Source organism: Trichosurus vulpecula, chromosome 7 (assembly GCF_011100635.1).
Source record: "Trichosurus vulpecula isolate mTriVul1 chromosome 7, mTriVul1.pri, whole genome shotgun sequence".
Taxonomy (NCBI): domain Eukaryota; kingdom Metazoa; phylum Chordata; class Mammalia; order Diprotodontia; family Phalangeridae; genus Trichosurus; species Trichosurus vulpecula.
In genome coordinates this window covers 140,270,306-140,283,803 of record NC_050579.1, presented here as the reverse complement: position 1 = coordinate 140,283,803, position 13,498 = coordinate 140,270,306, and the positions used below count along the sequence as shown (strand labels likewise).

At 35.5% G+C, this 13,498-nt stretch overlaps 1 long non-coding RNA gene across 1 annotated transcript in view; it reads right to left on the bottom strand.

Moving 5' to 3' along the window:
• The window catches only part of LOC118856970, a 43,616-nt gene extending 30,408 nt beyond the window's left edge, over positions 1 to 13,208 (bottom strand). Inside the window, exons 1-3 of the long non-coding RNA XR_005010900.1 lie at positions 13,170 to 13,208; positions 11,053 to 11,097; positions 9,248 to 9,277 (exon numbers count right to left, since the gene is read on the bottom strand). This is a non-coding gene — a long non-coding RNA (uncharacterized LOC118856970). The remainder of the gene's footprint in view (positions 1 to 9,247; positions 9,278 to 11,052; positions 11,098 to 13,169) is intronic.
• Between the last annotated feature and the right edge of the window lie 290 nt (positions 13,209 to 13,498).

The window sequence follows — 13,498 nt, the reverse complement described above, 5'->3', positions numbered from 1 at the left end:
AAATCACAAAAGTTGTGGGGGTTTTTTGAGAGGAAATTCAATAGCTATTTTGATTCCTGTAATTCAGTTTAGGTTTTGTGAAGCATTTTGACCTAGTTTAAGAAGAATGAATTCAGCACATGATTGGCACAAATAACAGCATTCAGATTCATTCTATAAAGTTAAGCAAAGCAGTCTCTCATTATTGGATCTGTAATTGCATGTTAATTACCCCATTAAAGTTTCTTGTGGAGTGCTCAAACAGTGATTGGCATATGTTGTTTAGATGGAAAATTGATCAATCTATCTTTAGAGTTAAAGGGAAGTTTGCTGTACCTAGCCTAATTTTTGGAACAATTAATTTTTTAATCAGCAACTCAAGTCTAAGCTACCAAGGAGAAAGAAGAAGTAATTTGCTTGTAGGGGGTCATTGATTCTTTCTAGGGATTCTATGATGGTTTGGAGCATCTGGATCAGGCTATTGATTCAACAGTCTGTTATACTTTCTGAATTTGCAAAATCCATGCTCTTGGTGAGTTACGACTCTGAGTTCCAAAACTCCCAGCCTGGTGCCTTCCTGCACCGTCCTGATTGGTGAGGGTATGAACTCAAATTCAGGTAGTTTCCTATTTCTAACAGGCCTCAGTCATGGCTCACATTTCACCCTGGCTTTTTTCTTATGCATCTCCATCCTGTTTTCCTTCTCTTTTTCTGGGAACCATAATCAAATAAATACCACCTTTGCTACTGGAAAGTATAGATCAATTAATTCCCCTAAGGCTCCACTCACCATCCTTATAACTTCCCAAAGCAAAACTTCTCCCTAGCCACTACAATCCTGTATTTCTCAAGGGCAGGAATACTAGATTGAGGAACGGGTGCAGAGTCAAGGAAGACCTAAATTCAAATCCAGCCTCAGACACTTACTAGTTGTTTGACCGTGGGCATGTCAATTAGCTTCTTTTTGCTTCAGTTTCATCAAGTATAAAACGAGGATAATAATAGCACCTACCTCCCAGGGTTATTGTGAGGATCAAAGGTGATAATATTTGTAAGGCACTTAGCAGAATGCCTGGCACAAAGTAAGCACTATAGAAATATTAGCTAATAGGAATACTAGTTAGTAGTAGTAGTACTAGTTAGTAGTAGTAATAGTTAGTAGTAGTAATAGTAGTAGCAGCAGCAGCAGCAACAATAATAGTAGTAAGTAGTAGTAGTAACAGCAACACTAGTATCTCAAAATCTTAGCACAATACTTGGCACATAGTAGATGGTTATATTGTTTTCTTTTTAAAAATATGTTTGATGGGCCTGGAAAGGATTAATTCAGTATCCTAAATAGTGACGTTCAACACATTCTTTCATGTTGAGATCTGGGAAAACTGCATGGCTTTCAGGGTACCAGAGTGACATTTCATGAATGACTAGTGATGGCTCAATGGTCTAAAACTAGGATATTATTTAATACGTTTTTGCCTAATGGGCTTTTAGACAAATCATGTATTTAAACATAGTCAACAGGTGAAAAAACAAAGCAAGAATTTTCATCAAAGCAAAATTTTGTTCACTATTTCTATTTAAACTCTTGATGTTTCCTAGAAAAGACTGGAGAATCAAGTTGCACTATGAGCCACTAGGTCTGAGATACCAAATATTTCAGTGACTAACTGAAGTGACTAACATTTTATAAGTCATAAACTCCCACTTTTAATTTGACTAACTAATTTATTTTAACTTTTAAAGCTTGTTTTCAATGAAACTTTAGGCATGTTTCCTCAAATTTTACCTACCTCTAATTTCAAAGAAGTGTGTCCAAAAGAAAAATTTGACCTTATTTGTTCCTTGCTTTCATGAAGGAAGAAATTACTTGTTCTAAAAAAGTTTTATTTTCTCATAATGGTTTTATTGAATAAAATATTCTAATAAATTATTCTAAAAGGTACTATCTCAGGGACAGTGGAGAATTCAGATATTTTTATATAGATGATTTGGATAAAAGAGTAGACAAAAATCTCCTCCTCATGGCATGAAATTGAGTTTTGTTTCTAGAAGAAATTCTAACCATTTCTTCCAAGGTAGGAATTTTTCAAGTTTGAGTTCACAGATAGGCTACTTATCTGCTAGGTGCAGTTCAATACATCAAAATGTGGAGAAGGTCATAGTGGTATATCTACATCTATCTATCTATCTACCACATACCTATAAACTATATAACCATGTGTATACATACATATGTGCATATATTTATGTATGTATGTATATGCAACCAGGACATGGAAAAAAAAACCACAAAACCATCTTTAGTTTTATGGAGCAAATCCTTGTCATTTTCACTGAGATGGTCTCAGAGTGGCTGAAAAAGAGATAGGGCATATACTAGAATTATAGAGTGAGAAAGAGGTAGAAGAGTTGTGATTTGCATCACAGGAGGCAGAATCTATTTGAAAAAAATCTTGGCTCAGTCAGAATAGAAGCAAATAATCATTAAATGCTGTCAGAAAAAAGATCGTGCAGAATGATATTTAAATTACATATAGAGTGATTTCAAATAAGTATATTACTCCAATTTATATTTTCCTATTTGGAGATAGGCTAAAATTTCAATATATCAAAAGTATTATTTAAATAACTATGTTTTTTTTTAAAAAGAAAATCATGTAGCCTTCTAACATCTTCCTTAGTCATCAATCAATAGGTATTTATTAAGCACCTATTATATTCCAGGCACTGTGCCAGGTGTTAGAGATGCAAAGAAAAAATATCAATGAAACAACCCCTGCTTTCAAGGATCTTGAATTTTATCTTTAGATACAACAAACACACATACATATATGTGTGTATACCTATATATACATACATATATGTATATATATTTATATGTGCATATATTCCTCACATGGCTGCCTGGAATCAGAGAGGAAGTAAAATTGAGTTGATATTCCCTCTGATGGGAACAGTGCATGAGAGAATTTTGGTGGATAGGTCAATCCCAGGTTCCCTGGGATGAAAACCCCTAGGTATTCCTAACACACTGAAGGTATAAATATGTTAAATTTTTTGCACTGATCAGACCCAATTCTCACCTGTCCTCAGTTTCTTTGATCATTTTTAGGGAATGTCCTTTTCATTCTATCTCCAATCTCAGTTCCTCTTGTTGCTTCCATTTCTGATTTAAGTACATTAGGTCCAATTGCTGTCTTTCCTTCTGATTTCTGCATTACCTAAAACATAATTTTGCCCCTGGTCCTTCTCCCATTTTTTTCTTTGACGACTTGGTCTTATCTGAAGGATTTCTTTTTGCCTCCATTCCCCTCAAAATTTATGACCGTTGTTCACCTATCAGATTGGCTAATATGACAAAAAAGGAAAATGATAGATGTTGGAGGGGATATGGGAAAACTGGGATACTAATGCATTGTAGTTGGGGTTGTGAACTGATATGACCATTCTGGAAAACAATTTGAAACTATGACCAAAGGACTATAAAACTGTGCATACCTTTTGACCTAGAAAGACCAGTACTGGGTTGATATCCCAAAGACATCCAAAAAAGATAAAAGGAGCTATTTGTACAAAAATATTTATAGCAGCTCTTTTTGTGGTGGCTAAGAATTGGAAATCAATGGGATGCCCATCAATTGGGGAATGGATGAACAAGTTGTGGTATATTATTGTAATGGAATATTATTTTGCTATAAATAATGATGAGCAAGATGATTTCAGAAAAACCTGGAAAGACTGACATGAACTGATGCAAAGTGAAGTGAACAGAACCAGGAGAATATTATACACAGTAAAAACAATATTGTTTGGTGGGCGGAGCCAAGATGGCGGCTGGAAAGCAGGGGCTTGCATAAGCTCCCCACCAGGTCCCTCCAAAAACCTATAAAAATGGCTCTGAACAAATTCTAGAACTGCAGAACCCACAAAATAGCAGAGGGAAGCAAGGATCCAGCCCAGGACAGCCTGGATGGTCACTGGATGAGGTCTATCAGGCACTGGAGCTGGGGGCGGAGGAGAGCAGAGCCCAGCATGGGCAGCGGCAGGACCAACCAGACCAGGAGCCGGGTGGAACAGGCCCTAGCGCCCTGAATCAGCGAGCTGTGGCAGTTACCGGACTTCTCAACCCACAAATACCAAAGACAACAGAGAAGGTTAGTGGGAAAAGCTGTGGGGGACAGGGGCAGCGGGGGAGGTGCAGCTACAGAACTACAGCGGCAGTTGCTTCGGCCCCAGGCCCACCAGGTGGGAGGAATTAAGTGGCAGATAAGAGAAGGGGTGCACAGCCTGCTTAAGATCCCAGTCAGGTCCTGGCTGGCAGTTCTTGGGGAAGGAGGAGTGCTGGTGTGGCAGAGCTGGCTGTATAGAAATACCTCTGAAAACAACAGCACATCCCCTCAAGCTCAGAACAAAGTACTCCTTACTCTACAAACAGTCATACCCCGACAAAAAACTCAAGGGTCAAGTAAGTTGGCTGGGAACACGGCCAGGCAGTGAAATCACTCTCAGATTCAGACTCAGACTTTGGAATCTTTCTTTGGTGACAAAGAAGACCAAAATATACAGCCTGAAGAGGTCAACAAAGTCAAAGAGCCTACATCAAAAGCCTCCAAGAAAAACATGAACTGGTCTCAGGCCATGGAAGAGCTCAAAAAGGATTTGGAAGAGCAAGTTAGAGAAGTAGAGGAAAAATTGGGAAGAGAAATGAGAAGGATGCAAGAAAATCATGAAAAACAAGTCAATGACTTGCTAAAGGAGACCCAAAAAATACTGAAAAATACACTGAAGAAAACAACACCTTAAAAAAACAGACTAACTCAAATGGCAAAAGAGCTCCAAAAAGCCAATGAGGAGAAGAATGTCTTGAAAGGCAGAATTACCCAAATGGAAAAAGGAGGTCCAAAAGACCACTGAGGAAAATACTACCTTAAAAATTAGATTGGAGCAAGTGGAAGCTAGTGACTTTATGAGAAATCAAGATATTATAAAACAGAACCAAAGGAATGAAAAAATGGAAGACAATGTGAAATATCTCATTGGAAAAACCACTGACCTGGAAAATAGGTCCAGGAGAGATAATTTTAAAATTGTTGGAGTAACTGAAAGCCATGATCAAAAAAAGAACCTAGATGTCATCTTTCAAGAAATTATCAAGGAGAACTGCCCTGATATTCTAGAGCCAGAGGGTAAAATAGAAATTGAAAGAATCCACAGATGACCTCCTCAAAAAGATCGCCAAAAGAAAATTCCTAGGAATATTGTCGCCAAATTCCAGAGTTCCCAGGACAAGGAGAAAATATTGCAAGCAGCCAGAAAGAAACAATTTGAGTATTGTGGAAAAATAATCAGGATAACACAGGATCTAGCAGCTTCTACATTAAGAGATCGAAGGGCTTGGAATACGATATTCCGGAGGTCAATGGAGCTAGGATTAAAACCAAGAATCACCTACCCAGCAAAACTGAGTATCATGCTCCAAGGCAAAATATGGATTTTCAATAAAATAGCGGACTTACAAGCTTTCTCAGTGAAAAGACCAGAGCTGAATAGAAAATTTGACTTTCAGACACAAGAATCAAGAGAAGCATGAAAAGGTAATCAAGAAACAGAAATTGTAAGGGACTTACTAAAGTTGAACTGTTTTGTTTACATTCCTACATGGAAAGATGATGTGTATGATACATGAGACATCAGTATTAGGGTAGCTGAAGGGAATATGCATATATATATATATATGTTTATGTATATATGTATATATATATATATATATATATATATATATATATATATATATATATATATATATATATATATATATATATATATATATAAAAGAGAGAGAGCAGACAGGGTGAGTTGAAGATGAAGGGAAGATATCTAAAAGAAATAAAATCAAATTAAGGGATGAGAGAGCAACATACTGAGAGAGGGAAATAGGGAGAGATAGAATGGGGTGGATTATCTCACATAGAGGTGGCAAGAGGAAGCAGTTCTGTAGGAGGAGGGGAGAGGGCAGGTGAGGGGGGAATGAGTGAACCTTGCTCCCATCAGAGTTGGCCTGAGGAGGGAATACCATGCATACTCAATTGGGTATCTTACCCCACAGGAAAGAAGAGGGAGGAAGATGAAAAAATATAACAGGGGGGGATGATGGAGGAGAGGGCAGATGGGGGTGGAGGTAATCAAAAACAAACACTTTGGAAAGGGGACAGGGTCAAGGGAGAAAATTCAATAAAGCGGGATGGGTTGGGAAGGAGCAAAATATAGTTAGTCTTTCACAACATGAGTATTGTGGAAGGGTTATACATAATGATACACATGTGGCCTAGGTTGAATTGCTTGACTTCTGAGGGAGGGGGTGTGGGAAGGGAAGAGGGGAGAGAATTTGGAACTCAAAGTTTTAAAAACAGATGTTCAAAACCAAAAACAAAATGTTTTTGCATGCAACTAGAAAATAAGATACACAGGCAATGGGATGTAGAAATTTATCTTGCCCTACAAGAAAGGAAGGGAATGGGGGATGAGAGGGGAGAGGGGTGATAGAGGGGAGAGCTGACTGGGAAACAGGGCAACCAGAATATATGCCATCTTGTAGTGGGTGGGGGAGGGTAGAAATGGGGAGAAAATTTGTAATTGAAACTATTGTGAAAATCAATGCTGAAAACTAAATATGTTAAATAAATAAATTCAAATTAAAAACAAAACAAAAAAATAACAATGTCCAGAAAAATGACGCAACCTGCCCAGTGTAACACAGATAACAAGCAGCAGAACCAAGATTCAAACATTGATCTTCTCATTTCACATTCAGAGTTCTTTCTACTGTTACCTGCTTCTTATGACCATCTACTTTGTATCATAGTTACTTTTGTGCACTCTATCCCTCTAACAGTAAAATTTATGAGCACGGGGCAGTCTATATTTCATTTTTGGATAGCTCCATCTCTAGCCTAGTGTCTGATGCAGAGAAGGTGCTTTAAAATGCTTAGTGACTGACAGATTTTAATTATGCAATCAACAGCAACAGGTGAGATTCAAGAGTGGAATCAAAAGTCCTTCTATGGGTGACATCCACATAAGCTCAAGCAACAACACACATCAACAAAAATAGAAGAAATGGCTGAGTCATAAAGATTTGTTTATAGAAATGGAAGGGTTTATATAAATGAATTTTTAATAGAAATTATAGAAATCTATAGATCATCACAATTCAGCACAAAGTAATCACCACCAGAAGTTACAGAAGTTTATCCTTAAGGAGGTTTATCCTTACATTAGATCAATGCATTCTATATGAGGACATTACAGCAACTGGGAAACATATAGTTATAGTTAGTTATATATCTAGGAATATACCTGGAATTAGGTATATTATATTAGGTATAGGACATTAGAAGCTTGCTATCTTTCTTAAACTCTCAGATAACGATTCCCATATTATAAATACAGATCTCAAAATGTCTGTCACAATTCAATAAATTAACTGTACTGGAATGAGAACATAGAGATAAAAACATTGCTCACCACAAATTTTTAATATATTTTGCCATGACCCAAATTCATAATATTCAAGTCATCTAGAGCAAAAGGATTTCAAAATATGGAGACCTAGCAGAAGAAATCAAAATCATATAGAAATTATATTGGCTAAAAGTTCAGAGCACAGAAATTTTCTTCCATAATATTGATGCATTAAAATTGGAAAAAATCTTTTTAAATTGATAGATATTACCAATACCAAATCTCCAATCTATGGAAGAAAAACATTTCGAGATATCAAAATCTAGCAGAATGAATCAACATCATGTGGGAACAAGATAAGATACCTTTTATCTCTGTCATCCTATCTGATATTGGAGTTGTCTCAAAGATGCTTTTAGTGGGTCTACAGAGGATGATGAGGCTACATTTAAATCCTTTTATTCAGCTATAAAAAGCAATTATTTTACCCAACTGTGCAATAGTCCATAGAACATTAAATGTAAAAGGACAACTGGATTGCGAATTGTCCCAGGACCTTTTTTTTTCTGGATGCCATCAAATAAGATGAGGTCACAATAATAAATTATGATAAGCATGACAACAATACATAGTAGAAAAAAGGGGCCATGATTTCTACTTCTCCTATATTTTTGTCCACAATTTGCTTGGCACAATGGTAGCACTCAGTAAATATTTATGATTGATTAATTATGATTGACAAATATAGAAAATATGAAGGAACGTAAAATGCTTATTCTCTTTCACTTCACTGAATTAGAATCCCACAGGAAACTTTGGAATTCTACTCTATTTGCTTAGAGTTTTCTATCACTCATACCTTAGTCACACATGATATGTTTCAGTGATCTAATTACTGTTTGTGGCGAATGATATTATGATCATGGTTACACTAAATCCTATTTTCTACAAATATCACTCTCTCATTTTTAGGACAATGGGCACCAAAATGACCGTAGGGAATAATCTAGTATTATCCTACTGTATGAGGACTTGGGATGATTGTTCAGAGATTATGGGATGATAGGAGAAGAAGGATTTGGTTTTTTTTTATAGTAGTTTAATTATCAATCAAATGTATGTATTATATATAGATCATCTTTTACTTTTTTTGCCCTGCCTTAAGAAGATGGTAGGCTAGTTTGATTTTCAGAAAGACTTCAGATGCTAAAATTATTACCTAAATTTAAGTGTAAGAAAAACTTACCTATTACTGATTCATTCCAACTTTCAAAGACTACAGGGTTAGAATGATTATATAACTAATCACATCAAATAAAATATTCCTTACAATAGCTTGTTTAAGAAATAGACAGAATGGAAAGGAAATCCGGGTTCAAGTCCTGCTTCTGACCCTCACTGGCTGTGTGACTCTGGACAAGTGACTTAACGTTTTTTGTCCAACTCTCCACCACTACTCTAAAACTTTGTGTTACACATACCTTGTCTATCTAGGAGAGAGTTCTCCTAAGAAGTTCTTTAGAAAGATAAAACCATAGGTCGAGACCCTCCCCCACCCAAAAAGATGAAGGATAAAGAAGAGCAGAAAGAGAAGGAGGAGGAAGAGGAGAGGAAGAGGAAGAGAATGGGGAGGGGGAAAGGGGGAAGGAGAGAGGGAGAGGAAGTGGAAGTGGGAGGAGAGAGAGAAGAAGAAGGAGAAAGAAAAGGAGGAGAGGGAGGAGAAGGAGGAAGAGGAAGAGAAGGAGAAGGAGGAGTTCAGCGTAATAAACTGCGCAACACTTAGCTGAGTGTCACTAACAGAACTTACTCATTACTTTTGGCGTGTGGGTCACTTTTTCTGTAAGAAAACAAACAAAGTCCAAATGACATATTCTATAACAGAAATAAAATTCAAAGAAAACATCCATATTATTCTGCAACCTATACATCAACTATGTCTTGTCTTAAAAAAGCTAATGGACTGAAATTATTATAATTTGAAAGTGTTAGTAAAAATGTGCCTTTGAATAACTTTCGCTGATAGCTAAATTAGTTTCTTTAATGCAAGAAAACACGAGCTATTAAAGCACTATTAATCATCAGGGGTTCAAGACCGTATTTATTCTTTATTTAAAAAATATTCTTTGGAAATAGCTATTTGTGAAACTAAATTTTCCCTGCTAGAAATAACTCTGTATGATTTCATAAAAAATTTTTTTGAAAGTAAGTTTTAACATTCCAAATGTCCTAAATATGCATGTAAATACTGTCTTTTCTCTTATAAAAAAAGAAATGGACTGCAGAGAGGACATTTTGCCTCTTATATCTTAGAAATGATCATCAAAAAGGTAACATACAATTAATCAAATTCTTCTTAATATCTTCCTTAATAGCTGTAATGCAAGACAGAAATATTTCAGTGGATTTCTGTTTACTATTTTAAAACTCATCTATTTATTTGCAGACGGTGGAAATATATCAGGTGGAACAGAGATCATTACTAGCATAACAAAAAAATGCTATCTTTTGCTGAAACAGGAAAGCATAGATAACATTTTCATTTCTGCAACAATAATGTTATTTTAAAGGGTGGGATTTTAAAATAGTTGTTTTAATCAGTTTCTCAATAGTATCCTCACTTACAAATGATTTTCTTGTCAGATGTTTGAGAAAAATCTTAGGACTAAAATTTTACTATAGACTAAAAGAAAATTCTTTTTCTCAAAAATATTGTTGGGATAATTACTGTTCTCTAGGGAGACTTTGACAGTATTTTGTCATCCCATTCTACAGATGCTGAAGTAAGGTTTTGTTCTAGTTGTTTGTTGTAGTATTCCAAATAACACAATATAAATTAGAGATAATCCCATCTTTACACTTGACTGGGAATCTCCCATTGGAGACTTTTACCCATTTGACAAATAAAGGCAGCCTTTCATTATTGTCATGGGAACTGGGAATTTAAACTTATGTCACTTGCCTCCACTTTCTTTTTCTTTTCTGTTTTTTTTTCCGAAAGCAAAGCTTTAAGTATTCCATTTAATTTTATCTTTCCTAAAGTCATTTTATCTTACCTGCTTATTGATTTTACTGTAAAGTTCTCAAGTCCTTCCATTAATATCTTGCTGATAATGAGAATCACAGACTGCACCAGTTTGCTCTTAGGATGTCTTACATGAGATAAATATATTGCATATATAGTCTACCCTCTACTGTATCCCCTCATACATATTTTCTGTAGGCTTTGTCGAGACTTACTGGTAAGAACAGAGTCATAAGATTAGTCTTTTTTTCACATCGATCTCAATTCTGATCTCACTGCTATGCTCTTTTAAATATTACTTATTATTTTAAAATGCTTCAAGGCATCTTCAGGTTCTTTGTCTTAATATATTATTGTACATTTAATGTATTAACTTTGTTAGACAATTTTGTAGTTGTTCTATGAGACTACAACTATTCACAAAATCTCATCACAGAAACCTTTTCTATTGCTTTAAAAAATGTATAGCAGCTTGTCCTGTCAACTGGACGTCTTGAGTATTTTCATGTATAAATATTTAGAGTCCTTACAACTGAGCACCTCAGCAGCAAAATATTGGTTAAACATTTTAGAAACTCAAGATTGATTACCTCTCGTCACATTGTGAGACTGAAGATTTTCTTTTCCTGTTGTGTCTGTTTATGGAAAAATATGCTAATCAAATGTGTGAATTTTTAAAGTAACTGCTTTTGATTACAGCTTTGACTTGGCTCATTCCTACAATAGACATCTGAAACAAAGTCTCCTTATAAAAGTAAATTTGTTTGGCAATATTTCACACTTCACACTAATGGAAAAAAAAGTGACTGAAAGGAATGTTTATAATGGCATCAATTTAAACAATCCTTGCCACATTGTTAATGTAAACACAGTTGCAAAGAACCTTAATTAACTGAAATGCTGGGGGATTGGAAGTGGTTCAAATTAATTTGACTTTCAGGTTACAAATAAGAAGACTTCATTTCACTTTTTTTTCTGAAAAATTTTCTAAACTATCTCAGTTTACTTCCCCAATTTAGTGAGTGGAACCAAGATGCTCTAAGCTTTTCTTGATGACTGAGAATCTTGTAATCTTTAGGCTAAACATTCTGGAAATCAGTAATAAATACACAATACTTTACTGATTAACCATATTTACTTTAGAAAAAGTAGAAAATTAAATTGAGGATAGGCCTCTACTAACCAAAATTTCCTTTTCCCCCCATGTATTTCATTTTGAGGAGAAAGGAGCAAATTTATAAGAAAAATTGACAAGAGAAATACATTCAACAAAGACAGTGCTAAAGTATGTCTTGGGGTCTATATAGATTGACCTCAATATCCTCTATCTCCAATACTGATAGGGCAGTTGTTGACATGACTACCAATGAACCTGGGAGCCCTGCCAAATCTTGAAGTATCTTCTGAATCAGTAAAGAAAGACTAAATAGCATTCAATATAAATTTAATGTTTAGCATATTTTAGTAATATTCAAATTCCTCAAAAATTAGTTGTTTATGATGAATGCAAATTACTGACATTTATATAGTGCTTTAAAAAGTTTGCTATGGATCATATGCATTATTTCATTTGAGTTCCACAAAATCCTGATATACTACGGACATTATTAGCTCCTGCTTTGCATATGAAGAAACTGAGACTTAGAGCAAATGAGTAAGTATTTAAGGCAGACAAAGCCTAAATCATTCAGTAGAGACTATCTCATAATCCAGATTTCCATGAGACCAGAGGAAATGTCGATGCTCATAGGAATTAACAAGAGCTTAGGTATGATATAGTTTAGCTGCTTTATTATATAGTTAAGGAATCTCAGACTTAAAGATGTGACTTTTCCAGGGTCACAGCCATTGTGTGGTTGAGCTAATATTTAGACCAAGAACTTTAACTTCCAATCTGACATCCATTCCACTCACTATACCAGGAGATCTAAGTCGTTCCTGGCTCTGCCCTTGATTTCTGTGGTATCAGTTTAAATTACTCCATTTTTTCTTTGCCTCAGTTTCCTTACATGCAAAGTATGATAAAACTACTTTATCTAAACATGTTCAAAGGAATATTGTGAGGTTCCAGGTAATGCGTTCATAGCTAATCAACAGGTAAATGAGGCAGCTAGGGGGCACAGTGGATAGAGCACTGTATTTGGAATCAGGAAGAAGCATCACCATGAGTGGGAGTCTGTCCTCAGATACTTACTAGCTGTGTGACCCTGGGCAAGTCACTTAACCCTGTTTGTCTCAGTTCCTCATCTATAAAATGAGCTGGAAAAGTTAAACCACTCCAATATCTTTGTCAAGAAAACCCCAAATGGAGTCACAAAGAGTTGGATGTGACTGAAATGACTGAACAACAAGACAATAACAACAGGTAAACGTCAATCAGAAATGAGTATTTCTCAGAGGTTTGGAAGAAAAGATCACCAGTCCTATACAGGTCCATGGAGATCCCTTCCCAAGCTCTGATTTTGCAATTCTAGGACAATGGATCTAGTCATACTACTGACACAACTGTTTAAACTTTAGATTAATGGGGCATTTTTGTGGAACCAGGTTTCCCATATTATTTATCATGCTTATGGTTTTTTAACTGGATAAACATATTAGATACTTGATTAAATGAAATATTATTTTTGCAAACACACATTGTGATGTAAAGTGTAGTCATTTCCTGCTGAGTTCCTGACAAACCCTCTGACCCCTCTGTTATTACCTTTGTGCTCTTTCAGCTGCTTCTTTGGAGCTGTTTTTTCTATAGAAACAAAATAATGTGGTTTAGGGTAGACGAACACTTTTATTTAGCCTCTAAGTGTTGAAACTAAAGTTTGTGAAGCCAGTGTCAAACTTTTAACGCCTGTTCTCTCAGGGAATAATCAGAGCTTACACATATTATATATAATGGTTCTTCAATTACAAAATACTTTCATATATATTAAATTAATTTGATCCATCTAGGATGTCCCCAAAGTGTTATTGAAGTTTTAGCTTTAATAACTTAAAATTATTCTAAAGACCTTTGGGACAACCCATATAACAACTCTA